Source organism: Xenopus laevis, chromosome 8L, assembly GCF_017654675.1.
Source record: "Xenopus laevis strain J_2021 chromosome 8L, Xenopus_laevis_v10.1, whole genome shotgun sequence".
Taxonomy (NCBI): Eukaryota; Metazoa; Chordata; class Amphibia; order Anura; family Pipidae; genus Xenopus; species Xenopus laevis.
Window position 1 is genome coordinate 127374016 of NC_054385.1, and position 15480 is coordinate 127389495.

The 15480-nt window shown below is 42.1% G+C and overlaps 1 protein-coding gene across 2 annotated transcripts in view; it reads right to left on the bottom strand.

Moving 5' to 3' along the window:
* vangl2.L (VANGL planar cell polarity protein 2 L homeolog) overlaps positions 1–14542 on the bottom strand; it is a 55366-nt gene extending 40824 nt beyond the window's left edge. The window contains exon 1 of one of the 2 annotated variants that reach the window (XM_018228720.2): positions 14227–14542. The gene's annotated coding sequence lies outside the window, so the exon portion shown is untranslated. 2 annotated transcript variants of the gene reach the window in all.
* Between the last annotated feature and the right edge of the window lie 938 nt (positions 14543–15480).

Consider the following 15480-nt stretch of genomic DNA (forward strand, 5'->3'; position numbering starts at 1 on the left):
AGAACGTCAACATAGATATTGATATTAAGACAAAAAAAACACAGGCCTTAGTACTCATAGGGCACAATGGATTGTGAATATAATATTTACATAAATAGTTGGCTTAAACAAACATGAGTCAGTCAGTGTGTCAAGTGTTTTTTTTTTTTTAAAGTCATCCCCCCAGAGAAGGTCCACAAGGCTACAAAAGTAAAATATTTAGTTAATAAGGCCAGTTGTGTCTTAATTAAATCCTGTGATGCACATTTGACTCATAAGAGGACTTGTAAAGGGTATACCTAGGGGCTAAGAATCCGCATGAACCCCGACACGCGACCACCACCGCTCCCTCTAAATGATGGCACATGAATGAATGTTTGAAATATGCAGGTAGAAACAGCACGTGTGGTATCAGTCTCATAAATCAGCATATTACTGCCAGAAAGACAGGTAGCAGGTAGATAACATCACCATTACCTCGGATAATAACGGGCAATAAATTTAACAGCACTGCTATGAAATGACAGTCTGAGCAGACCGGATGCTTCCATAAGAGAATTTATTGACGGTCAAATAGTAGTTTAGTTTTTTTTTTCAGTCACTATTCAATCACAAGAATGGCACATGGGAGAATTTCTGGAAGTAGTGCTATATCAAGCCCACCGGTATGGGAATCGCCTGAAAGAGCCCGTGCAAGCATTACCACTGCAAACTGCAAAAGTCAGAATGCAATTGGCCACAAAATGCCACATCCATTGTAAGATCCACTCTAAATATAGGATGGAAAACATTTCTGGGGAAAAAAAAAATATATATAAAAATGTTGCAAAGTTTTAAAAATTATAAAAAAAAAAAAAAATTATATTTTAGTTAGAAAAGGACCACATTGAGCTTCACATTTAAGTGACAGTGAGTATGTGAAAGTATGCAGCCCGCTCCATTCTCCGCACACAGATGGATATTTGATACAGTCTGGTAAGACAAGCTTTCGTTTGGAAAAGACCCTAAGGGAAAAGAGGGGGGTGGGACAGCTTTACAAAAGGTTTTCTGCGCAAGCTACCGGATGCCGAGGTAGGGCTTTAATCTTGTGGTTCACAATAACCATACAATTCAACTCCCAAGATTAGCAAGATCCAATGATTAGACTGCATTATTCAAAAACACTGAGTAGTAACATTAGCTTGTGGAGTACTGGGCCACTGCTCCAACTGGAAGGTGCCAAAGTTTCACCATACAAAGGCGCAAAAGTATCACTCATGTATTATACTGTAAATTATAAAGATATTAGAAGTCAATGAGGGGTTCTGTGACCATATAAAGGCACAAGGCTGCAGGCTGAGTTATACAGGGAACTCTGAGTATCACTCATGTATTATAAGGGATAATGTACCCCCTACTGTAAATGATAATGATATTAGAAGTCACTGAGGGGTTGTTCTGTGACCATATAAAGGCACAAGGCTGCAGGCTGAGTTATACAGGGAACTCGGAGTATCACTCATGTATTATAAGAGATAATGTACCCCCTACTGTAAATGATAAGGATATTAGAAGTCACTGAGGGGTTGTTCTGTGACCATATAAAGGCACAAGGCTGCAGGCTGAGTTATACAGGGAACTCTGAGTATCACTCATGTATTAAAAACCATAATGTGTGCCCAATTTGAAATCATAAGGATATTAGAAGTCACCCTCAGGAAACTCGATATCGGTTTTGCATTATATCCTACATACTTCAGATGTTGCTGATTCTTATGTATTGTATTTTGTGGAACATTATTCAATACTTCAGAGTGATGTCACAATTGCAATACTAAAATGATATCACAATAGTAATATTTTGTTAATATTTTGTAATATTTTAGTAATATTTATGGGGGGGGAAGCATTTACTACTGGTAATAAATAAAAGTTCTCTCCAGATACAATGAATAGGTTCCCCCCCCCCCATTATTTTTAGAATCTGATGGTCACAGACTTTTTTTTTTCTACAAAAGACATGTGTATACAAAGACCCAAAAAGCAGTGACATTCCTGTGTTATTAGAATACACTGGGACTATTAGAAACAATTCTTGTCTTACTATAAATCTTCTATGACCTAAAGGGATCTGGCTTTTTGGAAAGAAGAAAAAAAAAACCTGTTTTACTGAGCTGCTCCCCCGCCCAGCCATTCTCTGTAATAAGGATTATGTAGGGACCTGCACACTGTCTCAGGTAAACACGACTTTCACTAGTAGGGCCTTGAGAACTTCAGTCCTGTTTGCACAGTAACATTTGCTCAGTCACAAACTGCCATGGATCCCATTCAATCGTCTGTCGCACCTACGTGCAAAGTTTTTGAAAGTGTCAAACAAGAGTGAGGCTGCTCTGAAGGAACAGGGCAAAAAAAAAAAAAGGGGGTTTTAACTCATTACATGGTTTCTTTATCTTGGTAGAGGAAGGTGGTGACTCTACTCAATGCGAGAGATGACCGTAACGGTTCAATGGTGCCCAACGAGCCACACCATGATTAGCTTTGGAGACAAGGCAGCAGGTAGAAGTCAGGGGGGGAAGTGTTTTTCTGAGGGGCACAAGTAAGGTCTGCATTAAAGGAGAAGTAAATCCCACAGTTAATACAGGCTTGTTTAATTAGTATTAGCATGTTGGAATGGTGAACACTTTCTAATGGCAGGAGGTCCAAAGTTGGCCATACATTAGAAGATCTGCTGCTCTGCAAAGTTTTTGTAGGTTGTCGGATTGAATTAATGCAGCCCTTGGTCAGACAGAAAAATGAAACGTGTCCAATCGATATCGATCTTTCAGAGTTTCTAGGTTGAGATCCTACATCAAAGCCTGTTTGACCTTGGCCAGTGGTTGTCCAACTTATTTAGGTCAAGAACCCCACCATAGCTCATAAGGTTTTCATATATGAAAATGTTGATCCAGCCCTGGCTCAATAAATATCTTAGACGTTGAAGCAGTGTTGACTCCAAATATTTGACCCCATAGTTATGTTCTACACTAAGAATTTTTTTTTTATAAATAAAGGTATTTAGCTCTCATTCTACTGAATCTATAACAAAGATGTTGGAATGAGAAGGAAAACATCTGGATATGATTAACCTCTGGGCGACAAAAGGGCTGTTTGGAGGTCAAATGAGAGAGGGATCTAATAATGTATGGGTGCTGACCCCACGACTCTAAATACAAATCACTGAGGTCATGAAACAAGTAGGTTTTCAGTCCATAACAACACCATTTGACCCAACACAAGCATTTGACAACACCATAACTGAAGTAATAACAAATCATGACAAAAATAGGGAGATATTACTAAAGTTGTGCTTGGCTGAAGCAACTTTGAAAGTAGAAGTTTACAGAGACTCTATAAAGCGGTGATCCCCAACCAGTAGCTTGTGAGCATCATGTTGCTCTCCAACCCCTTGGATGTTGCTCTCAGTGTCCTCAAACCAGGTGCTTATTTTTGAATTCCAGGCTTGGAAGTTTTAATTGCATAAAAACTAAGTATAGTGCCAAACAGAGCTTACTGTAGGCTAACAGTCCACATAGGGGCCAACAAATAGCCAATCAGAGCCCTTATTTGGCACCCCAAGGGACTTTTTCATGCTTGTGTTGCACCCCAACTCTTTTTACATCTGAATGTGGCTCACGAGTAAAAAAGGTTGGGGACCCCTGCTATAAAGACTAGAGATTGGCTCCAGAGACAAGTCAAAGAGAAAATGGATGGCTAGGGAGAGACAAGCAGAGGGATGGCCTTCAAAGTCAATGAAATGAAAGGTGGGATTCAGAGACTACCCAATGAGAGGAATAGGAGTGGGCACCAGTGGATGGAACTAGGGTTGATGTAAGCAGGTCCTAGCAACAGGACAACAAGGAGAGGAGGGTGGCAAAGAGACAAGGCAGTGGTAGAGGTAGCAGGCAAGCTCCGAGAGCAGGGATAGAAGGCTGAGACTAGGAAATGAGAGAACACAAAAGAAACTGATGAGAGTGCAAAGGCACACAAGAGAGAAGTGACAGGCCAGCCAACAAGAAGCAAATAGAGTCGGGGTCCTCAAGGGAACTATAAAAGGAGCCACATAATGGGGGGGGGGATGGTGAGAAGAAAACTAAGCAGCGGGCAGAACAGATTCCTTTATCCAACTAACAGCTCATGTTCACACTCTAAAAATCCTAGAGAATTAGCAGGTTTCCTCTCCCACCAGGCATCGCTGAATAACTCCGGCACTGACTGTGTGCAAACACAAACCCTTTGCCGTGTTAATGTGCAGACCGCAGGGGAGGAAGCCTCTAAAGCCTCCAGCTGGGAGTCTGGGACACTTCATGTTTGGGGAGGTTTCTCCTTCATGCAGGGACCAAACATAGGGCTGTCTCTTCCACCCCTTAGCAATACACACCCTGGCAAATTAACATACAATTCTGCTTCATTTAAAGGGGAAGTTTACAGTGACATTACATTTTTTGCCCTGGAGGCAAGCGCTTTTTAAAAGAGCACCAGGAGGCAGGATTTTGTACCTCATTCTTAAAAAGTTTACTTCCCCTTTAACATAATCTCCAAATCTTTCAATACACAGCAGCGTCAGTCCTATATCCCTATGGCAAGGTAAAAGCCCATCCACATCTGCACATTGGTTGCACCAGGAATGAGCATTTGCACTTGCACCTCTGCACCATCTGCTGTGAGAAAATGACCTTGTTCCACGGCTGCCCTCACTCCACCTAATCTGCAAATAATTTACACTGAATAAACAAACAATAAATCAACGGACCAGCTCGGGGCCAAACACAGAATTGATTCTTTTCTATTTTTTTTTTCTATGCTCATTAAAGCAAAGCACCTCAGCTTTAAAGGGGAACTTCACCCGAAACACTGTTTTCTGCACAAAGAAAGAAACTTTCCATTATTGGTTAAACATTTCCAATGGTTTGAAGTAACTGAAAGCCGTATTTGTTTACCACCACTGTCAGTTCTCCTCTGGGATTGGCTTCTGCCAGTTTCAGGAGTCAGAACCAGCAAGGCAGATAATATAAGCAGCCAAATACTACTTTCAGCAGCAGTAACGTTTCTAAACGTAAAATCGTTGGGAAGACAAACCGAAAAACTAACCTAACAATTTTCTTTTTCGGACATTATTATCCCACAAAAGCAAAGACACCCCCCTACTGCCCTTGAACTACAGAACCCCGGCACACAAAGCCATCTTTGTGGCTGTAATTTCTAAAGTGTTTACTAAAGCCTATGTCATTATTGACACAAGGAACTAAATCATAGTGAAGAAAATGCAAAGCAAACTGAACAATAGAGAAGCTGAATAAATAAAATGAAAGGTCTGAAACGGTGCCTGTGCCCAAAACGGACCAAAATTTCCCCCTTTTTTTTTTATTAAAAAATTAATTATTGGGGCCATCAATGGGGCGCAATATGGCCCTTTATATCTGTAAATGTAGCTTTTAAACCCACTATTGAACAATTAGCAATCCTTTAAGTGCTCTGGGTGCCATCTCTAAAGTGGGAGGGGCTATAATATGTAACCACCTCTAAAGTGGGAGGTGTTAGTAACTTGCAGACAGTCATACGCTCAGAACATATTTATTATTCAGGGATTATTAAATTGGAGAGTTATACCCATAACCCAAAGACTGGTTTATGTACTAAAGTTAATTTTTTATTTTTTTTTAGTAATTTCCCCATGACTCGCCCTAAAATTTCCAGCAGCCCATTTCTGTATAGGTTGAAACCAGCCAGTCCACATAAGCATTCAGCCCGAAAAAAAAATATATATATTTTCACTCTTATACAAAAAGAATAAAATTCTACTAGCTAACAAATGATATCACAATTGCGCACAATTGTAGTCTTAGTGACATCACAATTAACAACTGGCCTCTTGAAATAGAATATAAATGCGATCCCACAGGAATTGCATAAATAGATGCTACAGAGCATATTAAATACCCTCTTTTATTTGTAGATAGCGGAATTATTCAAAGAATGCAGATATTTTAAAACCCCCCTTAAGGGGCACAGGGTTCTGTGTATTGATTGCTAAGCACGAGTCCCATTCTGCGGCAAGGAGCAGCCTCGGATGACTGCACACCATGAAATGCAAACAACTACTAACAGTACAGAGGAGCCCTAAGAGCTTCCGATCCAGAGGACTTATGGAATCATAGGACGTTTCCAGTCATACAAAAGGCCTGCCCCGTCTTGCTCCTACCCCGTGTTTTATACTCTGCTTAATCCCGACTAAGTAGATCAAGTTGCCAGACAATAGCTCAGGATTCACTTTTCAGACCTGCGTATTAAAGCTGCTAAGAAATATGTACTCAAGAGCAGGTAAAATGGGTCGACGTCCTTTAGAAAAAGTAACAGAGTAAATCTCTTGTAAAAAGGTTCCCTTTGAGAGGTGTGTGCTTTTCCCACAAGCTCCTGTTTGGTTTCCTGACTGCCGCTTTCAGCGGTTATTGGCCATAACGCAGCACCACACACACCTGAGAAGACTGACAGTTTCCTACAAAAACACAAGAGTATTGTCTGCATAGTATGGAAGCTCTACCCTACATGTATAACTGCTTATATTCAGAGAAAAAGTCATAAAATATACCCTCATAGTAGGGCAGTGGTGTAACTACATGTTACTAGGCCCCACAGCACCTTTATTTTATGGTCCCCCAACATATCCAGAAATTGCAGTTTTATCAATAAATATCGAAATTATTATTTGCCCTCATTATTTGCCCTCATGGGGCCAGCTGCAGGGTCTGCTTCCTCTATAGTTACGCCCCCTGTACTCTGTGGGAAACAATATGGCACCAGCCGCTCAGTCTCTGGCTGGTACTATAAGTGAAGTACATAAAATACACCATTTTTTTTTTTTAAAGGGGTGGCTCACCTATAAAGCAAGTATGACATAGAGAGAGTGATATGCTGAAACAATTTGCAATTGGCTTTCATTTTTTATTATTTGTGGTTTTTGAGTTATTTAGCTTTTTATTCAGCAGCTCTCCACTTTGCAAATTCTAGTTGCTAGTGTGCAAACTACCACAGCAACCAGGCGTTGATTTGACTTAAGTGACTTGAATATGAATAGGAGAGGCCTGAATAGAAAGAGTAATAAAAATTAGCAATAACAATACATTTGTAGCCTTAAAGTCCCCATAAACGGGCCGATAAAAGCTGCTGACAGGCTGAGTTGGCAGCTTATTGGCTGGTATGTGGGGTCCTCCAACAGACTCCCCCAATCGATAACTAGGCCAGATCTCGATAGGGCAGGTTAAAAAATCTCATTGCATCTGTCAGTTGATGCGGTGCCACTATCCGCCCGCCCGGACTGCGTTGTGATCCGATCGGATCAGTCCAATATCGCCCAGCTCAATGTGGGCATATTGGGGAGAGATCCGCTCGTTTGGCGATCTACCTGTGTATGGCCAGCTTTACAGAGCTTTTGTTTTTTAGATGAGGTCAGTGACCCCTGTTTAAAAGCTGGAAAGAGTCAGAAGAAAAAAGCAAATTATTCAAAAACTATAACAAAAAAGGCCAATTGCAAAGTTCCTTAAAACTAGCCATTCTATAACATACTGGTATGGAAACCTTTTCCGGAAACCCGTTATCCACAGAGCTCCGAATTACAAAATGGCTGTCTCCCATAGACTCAATTTTATCCAAATTTTAAAAAATTATTTTTTTTCTGTGTACAAATAAAACAGTCGCTTGTACTTGATCCCAACTAAGATATAATTAATCCTTATTGGAAGCAAAACCAGCCTATTGGGTTTATTTAATGTTTAAAGGATTTTCTATTAGACTTAAGGTAGGACGATCGAAATTACGGAAAGATTCATTATCCGGAAGACCCCAGGTCCAAAGCATTCCGGATAACAGGTTCCATACCTGTACTAAAAAATTTACTTAAAAGTGAACAATTCAACTTAATCTTCTCAAAGGTAAAACTAAAGAAAATGTATGTCCTGTTTCAAAGCATGGTATAATCTATGCTAGGCAGAAAGTAACATGTATTTAGGCCAGGGCAGAACCATTATATTAAATACAAAACAAAAATGCTACTATTCTACTATCTTGAGCCCTGTGTTAGAGCTGCAGGGTGGGGCCCCTCGGTTCAGAAGTCTGAGAAGGGATAACATGAGCCTGGAACATTGCTGCATCAGTTTGATTTACATTTGTGATGTCCTCTATTTGCTATAATGGTGTCACTATAAATAATGGAAAGTCTGAGTATATAGTGTAGTGTATTGATCTTGTTGTTATTGTTGTGAGGCTGTTGCTTTGGTAGGCCAATGTCAAACCAGGAGGCTTTCCATGAGTGATTTAACCCAAAGAAAAGGCATCCAGATGTTGTCACCCTGAAAAGATTAGTACTCTAAAGGGTTAAGAGGGAACAAATAAACACTCACCCCAAACCTCTCCCTAACTGGCCTTCAGACTGGGCCCCCTTAGCTCATAACAAGGTTACAGATATATAGAAACATTGGGGTAACAGTCACCCTGCTATAGTTCCAGGGGTACCCAGGGTACAAATAAGCACTCACCCCAAATCTCCCCCTAACTGACCTTCAGACTGGGCCCCCTTAGCTCATAACAAGGTTACAGATACATAGGAACATTGGGGTAACAGTCACCCTGCTATAGTTCCAGGGGTACCCAGGGTACAAATAAACACTCACCCCAAATCTCCCCCTAACTGACCTTCAGACTGGGCCCCCTTAGCTCATAACAAGGTTACAGATATACAGAGAGAGAGTTAAAAAGGCAGGAGAGCGTTAAAAATGCAGTTTGTGCAGTAATTTCTTAATTAACACTGGGGCTACAAACACAGATGCTAATTATACACATTCTGTCTAGAGCCGGGAAATATGCACCGTAAATACCAGTGTGAAAAGTGCAAATAATGAGACGTATTATATTCAGGTTTCAGGACAATGTAATAAAGGGGTGGGGGAGATATAATAAACACAGGGTTTCAACTGTCCCTCCATTAATAAATGTTCCATGACGGAAATAAAACTGCTGCCGAAGGCTGGATCTGTCTTGACTGTTTCGATTCTCTGCACTGTTGGCGCGGACTCCTGAAACAATGTAGCAGAAGCAAGCTGATTAACAGGCGGGGGAGAAGAACGGACTTCTGTTTTATAAAGTCGGAAGCAGAAGCTTCTAGGACGGATTGCAAGCTCCTGGAGACACATTGCAGCTTGCCTTCACCATGAAGCATTATATATATATAAAATACACAAAAGCTATGAATATCTTGTAAATTATATCCTTATAAACGGTGAGTTCTGATGTCATCATGTATAAACGGTGAGTTCTGATGTCATTTCTGTCACATGACTCACTGAAACTTGTGTATTATAATAAATAAAGTACCCCCAGTTGCAAAATATGAGGATATTAAAAGTTACCTCGGAGTTCCATGACCTGTATAAAAACACTCGGCCTTCGGCCTCGTGTTTTTATATGGTCATGAAACTCCTCGGTAACTTATAATATCCTTATATTTTACAAGAGGGGGTACTTTATTCACTATATATAAATCCCCCATCCAGGATATGACTAATGTCAGGGGTATTTGCGTTTCAATGACTGTCCCATCTGTACTAACAGGGACATGAATGGGACAGGGGGCAGACTATTCCATTGTGGCACAGTTCATGGGGGAGGCACATCACAATAGGGACAATGATTAACCACTACCTTTTGTCTCTAGTTCCCCGCCCCCGCAGAGCCTGGTTAGTTTACATCAGGGTTAGGCAGTCGGTCTCACCAGCTGTTGATGGAAGTTTAACCCCCTACAACTACAACTCCCAGCACCCCCCAGGAGCCAAAGAGAAATACGAATCCTTGGTTTATTTAGAGGTAAAGCATCCCACTACTCAAGCGTCAAGAGGAAGAAATCTATTTATGTGTTACTGACGAGGGATCATTGACAAATGCGGAGAGAGGGAAGTGAATTGACAGACCCAAATATGTAAGTTTATGGGAGATCTGGCCAAGCATGAAATTGTAAGCGAGGTGGAGCGTGGAGAGGCTCCTATCTGCCGCAGCTCAGATGAATGGGAAATGACAAGTTATTATACATAAGTCAACTGTTTGCACAAAACAAGGGGGAAGCTATAGAGTGTGCACTCCTCACTTCCTGTTTGGTACTGGTCACAAGGCCCAGACCAGGAACTGAAGGACATACTCTGGGACTGCAACTACAGTAGAACTACAACTCCCCCCAAGTTCTAAGTTTTAGAAGAACAGGGTCTTATTGGATAGGCACATTCTGGCGCCTTCTACTCTACTTAAAGGGGTTGTCCACTTTTAAATTAAATGTTAGTATGATGTAGAGAGTGATATTCTGACCCAATTTGCAATTGGTTTTCATTTTTTATGATGTGTGGTTATTTAGCAGCTCTCCAGATTGCTATTCAAGCAATCTGGTTGCTAGGATCCAAACTACCCTAGCAACCATGCATTGATTTGAATAAGAGACTGGAATATGAATGGGAGAGGCCTGGACAGAAAGATGCGCAATAAAAACTAGCAACAACAGTATATTTGTAGCTTTACGGGGCATTTGTTTTTAGATAGGGTCAGTGACACCATTTTGAAAGCTGGAAAGAGTCAGAAGAAAAAGGCAAATAATGCCTTCATTCTGTCTTCAAGCAGCAGTTGGGTGTCAGATGAATGATCCAATATATTCCTCCTTATTAGAGCTCACTCTAATTCTAACACAAACAAAATGTAACAAACTAAATGCCTTTTGCACAAATTCTGCATGTAGAGAGACACAATGTCTGGTGAGTTTAATAGAGTGAGCTCTAATACATCTTCTAGGCAAAAGGAGCCCCCCTATAAGATATATTGGATCTAACTGTCAATGAATATCTGACACCCAACTGCTGCATGAAGAGAGAATGAAGAGAAACAGATGCTGAGAGAGGAATAGTGAAGATAAACTTGATTATTTCAGAAACAATGCAGAATATTGTATTAAGAAAGTCTCTTATTTCAGTATGAGGAAGCTTATATTAAATTTTCATTTTCACAATAGTTCCCCTTTAAGCTGGCCAAGCAAACAGATCTTGGCCTGGTTTGGCCGACTCAAGCACAAGGTCCATACAGAAGTGCCAGGAGAGGAGCACATCACCAGCCTAATTTTCAAACCTTGGTCAGTCTAGGCCCCATAAGCAGCAGAGTCTGTTGATAAATTTAAATGATAAATGGCAACATTTATTCTACAAGTCTGTCAAGTTCTCAGTCCTTCTCCACCATCATCTTCACCAGCCTGGGTTGATTCACGTGCCAATTACCCGCCACTGGTTGAAAACTAGGGATGCACCGAATCCAGGAGTCGGTTTTCAACCTTTTTCAGCCGAATCCTTCTGCCGGGCCGAAACAAATCCTAATTTGCATATGGAGGGAAATCACGTGACTTTTTGTCACAAAACAAGGAAGTAAAAAATGGTTTCCTCTTCCTATCTCTAATTTGCATATGCACAATTGCATTCGGCCAAATCTTTCACGAAGGATTCGGGGGTTTGGCCGAATCTAAAATAGTGGATTCGGTGCATCCCTATCGAAAACCAGATCCATGACTCCAAGCAATAAATGAGGGCTCCAGAAAACCTACAGCCAAACAAGGGGCAACACATTTCACAGCATATATACCCCAAAATGATCCACTTAGTGGTCAATAAAGAGTGCCATGATCATCAGAGCTCACAATCTAAAGCCCTGGTTTTCCAGTCATATTCAAGGAGTGGCTTTTGAACTATAAACCTAAAGCAACCCCCCCGGCATGTTTTATTTCCTATATTATTCCCACCTGTTACCCTCCAACCTCCCCCCCCCCTCTCTTATGGAAGGTACCACCTCAAAGCAACCCCCCTGAATCAAACCCAAACCAACTTACTTCACTGATGTTCCTTCTTCTCATGGGGTGGAAATACCTTTTTTTTTTTTTTTTTATAAATAAGGACCACCACTATTTCACTTACTCCTTTGTAACCCGCTCCCATTCACTGAGAAACAGCCTCCCCCACAGTCTCCTGATATATCAGCCCACCCCTCTTTCACAGATACTTGACCCTGACACTCAATTACTGGGCTCAGAATTCATTTACAATTCATTAATTTCAGGTCACACGTATAAACATTACACGCACATACATGTAAATCCACAAGGAAATCCATTGATATATATCTATATCTATCTTTCTTTATCTTTCTTTATCTTTCTATATCTATCTATATCTATCTATATCTATCTATATCTATATCTATCTATATCTATATCTATCTCTATCTATCTCTATCTATCTCTATCTATCTCTATCTATCTCTATCTATCTCTATCTATCTCTATCTATCTCTATCTATCTCTATCTATCTCTATCTATATCTATATCTATCTATATCTATCTATATCTTTATCTTATCTATCTATCTATCTATCTATATCTATCTATATCTTTATCTATATCTATCTATATCTATCTATATCTATCTATCTCTTTATCTATCTATCTATATCTATCTATATCTTTATCTATCTCTATCTATCTATCTATCTATCTATCTATCTCTATCTATATCTATCTATATCTATCTATATCTATCTATATCTATCTATCTATATCTATCCAAACAAATTATACACTGTCACATCATTCTTAAAGGGATACAGATCAAAAATGGATTCACAGTTTTTTTCCTAGCTTTGTGGTTAATTATGAACAAGGCGTTGCTTTGCTACATTGTTGTGTTATCGTCAATTCCTTTCTGGCAGTAATGTGGAACAATAAACGCCCGTGTGGGTTGTATAGGAATAAATAGGCATAGAGTAAACAGGCCGGCACAGACAGACTAGCAACGGGGAAACAATTGAGAGCTGAGCGGTTGGTGTGGACTGGGTGCGACGTGTAATGTTGGCAGTTCCTCCCCAAACCAACTGGCCCCAGGCAAGTGACTTATGACCCAGGCTGATCTGTCAGGAGAGTCCCAGGCTTGCTGGGGCCTTGCAGGGATTTCATGGAATTCGAGGCCTTGGGAAGTGAAATGCTGCTGCGGTTACTGCTCTCTGTCAGGCACAATAAGGATCAGTGGTGAAAGGGATCACCCTATAGCTTCCCATGGGAATGTCCCAGTTATGGATCTAATACTGGGGGGTTTTGAATCAAAGCCAAAGAGAAGGATCCAATGAAGCCATTGTCATTGGGATTACAGACTGAACAACAGCTTCTGAGGAGGGGTGCTGGGAGTTGCAGTAAAAAGATCTGGAGGGCCTCAACTAGTCCATGCTTGATCGAATGAATGCAGAAGAATCTGGCGGTTGGATTTAGATCCAGCAGGAGGGTTGGGATACAGGGCAGTAGAGGCAGAACTAATGATGGTGGGGGGTAACCAAGGTAGTTGGAGTAATAGAAGGGGTGAGGTACAGGGCCATGGGGCTCAGATTTAATTGGGTGCTCTGGTGCAATTGGGAAGTCTAAGATCAGGATAATGGGATCTAATTTGTAAGAAGAGATGAGGTTCTGCCCCATGGGGCTAAAGCTTAGGGTAATTGGGTCTGTATCTAAATGAAGGGCTGGGGCTCAGTGGGGAACAGGGCAAGTGGGTCCAGACTGAAAGAAGGGATGAGAACGGGTTGCCACCTGGCTGGTATTTTACTGGCCTGGCCGGTAAAAATGATGGTTGATCCCAATGTTATTAATAGAGAAAAAAGCTAAATATATAGGAAGGCCGGTATTTTTTTCCAGAAAGGTGCAACCCTAGTCGTGCAGGGCCCCCGAGACCCCGATCTAACAGAAGGGCTGGGGCAGAGGGATCCAGATCCAATGGGAGGGCTAAGGATCAGGGGAATTGGCCCAGATTAAAAGGCCAGTGGCACCATATTTATGAGGAAGACTAGGGATAAGGGTTAATTGGATCCAGACTAAAATAGGGAATGAGGTGCAGGGCCTGAGACATCAGATCTAACAGGAGGAGAGGAAGATTTTGGGGTAATTAGATCCAGAGTAAAAGGAAGGCTGAGGGGCATCTAATTCAGGCCTGGGGATGAGGGATCTGATAAGTCCGGACATGGGAAGCCAATGTACTAATAGAAAAGCAGGAGGAATGTGAGTGGCAGATAGGAAACAGGCAGTTGCAGCACAGCATGGAGTTCCAGTGTATCACACACACCCAGGTTACAATGTATCCAGCACAAGCCGCCCCAGTGTCAGCAGCAGCCGGACAGGCACTTACCGGGACTCCAGGAGCAGCAGGAAGGGTCGGAGATCCCAGGCGCGGGGGGAAGGGAGACGGAGACTGTTTGAAAAAAGGAGGAGGAGGAGGAAGGGGGAGCGAGTCGCTGTGTATGAGCCGCTTGTGAGTCCTGGGACTGCGCTAAATCCACACGGTTTCAGGGTGAGTCTGGGGGTGCAAGTGGGGCGCAGGCGGGATCCCCCGAGATGCACAATCCGTTGGCTGAGACTGTGAGTGAGAGCGGCGCTGCCTCCCCCCGAGCTCCATCCAGTTGTATCTGGTACTGCAGCCCGGCAAGCCCAGCCCTCCCCTCTCTCCTCCCCCTCCTCCTCCTCCTGCCCATTGTCTCGCTCCCCCGATCCCTTTCTCTAACAGGGGCCGGCGCTGCTCGGGGCTTCTGATCTTATTTGGGATTTGTCTCCCCTCTCACCTTCTGCTCCTCTGCCTAATCCTCCCCAAGGGGCTGCTGCTCAGCAAATCATTATCAGCAACTCTTATCTGTACTATCATCTAGCTGCTGCTATAGGCCTGGCAGCAATGTAAGGGTTAATTGCATATGACATGTATTTATATCATAAACACCAGCATTATACATTATACTTAATGCTGCCTAGTGATGTCATCGGTTATAATTGAAGTGTAGTGATGTCATCAGTCACATGACTCACTTTATAATAACACTAAATCTATCATCTATTTGTAGCCCTTTATTATAAGGATAATAGAAGTCAACTTGGGAGTCCCATGACCTTCATAAAAGCACCTAACCGGGGGTGCACTACTGTAGCCGGGCCCCCCAATAATGTATATCTGGGCTCCAACCCCAGCCTGAATGCACACTCCAAAGGATCCAACTTTTACCACCCTTGGGGCGATTGAGCGTACGGTGGTGTTATTAGTGGAGTTTGGGGGTGCAGTGGGACTTTACTGGGCCCCTGTCAATGTTGGCCTGGGGGTTTGGGGCACACTAGGACCACCAGCTTAAAGGGTTACTGTCATGGGAAAAAAAATTTTTTTTTTTCAAAAAATGCATCAGTTGAGGTAAGGGTCGGGGCACACAGGCAGATTTGGGGAGATTAGTCGCCCTGCGATTAATCTCCCCAAACTGCCTTCCCGCCAGCTAAAATGTAAAGTGCCGCCGGGATGGCACTCGTTTCACGAGGAAACTTTGGGTGACTCGCGAATCGCTCCGAGTTCCATCCCACTGAAGATTTACATTTTAGCCGGCAGTGGAGTGCTGCTCCAGCAGAATTC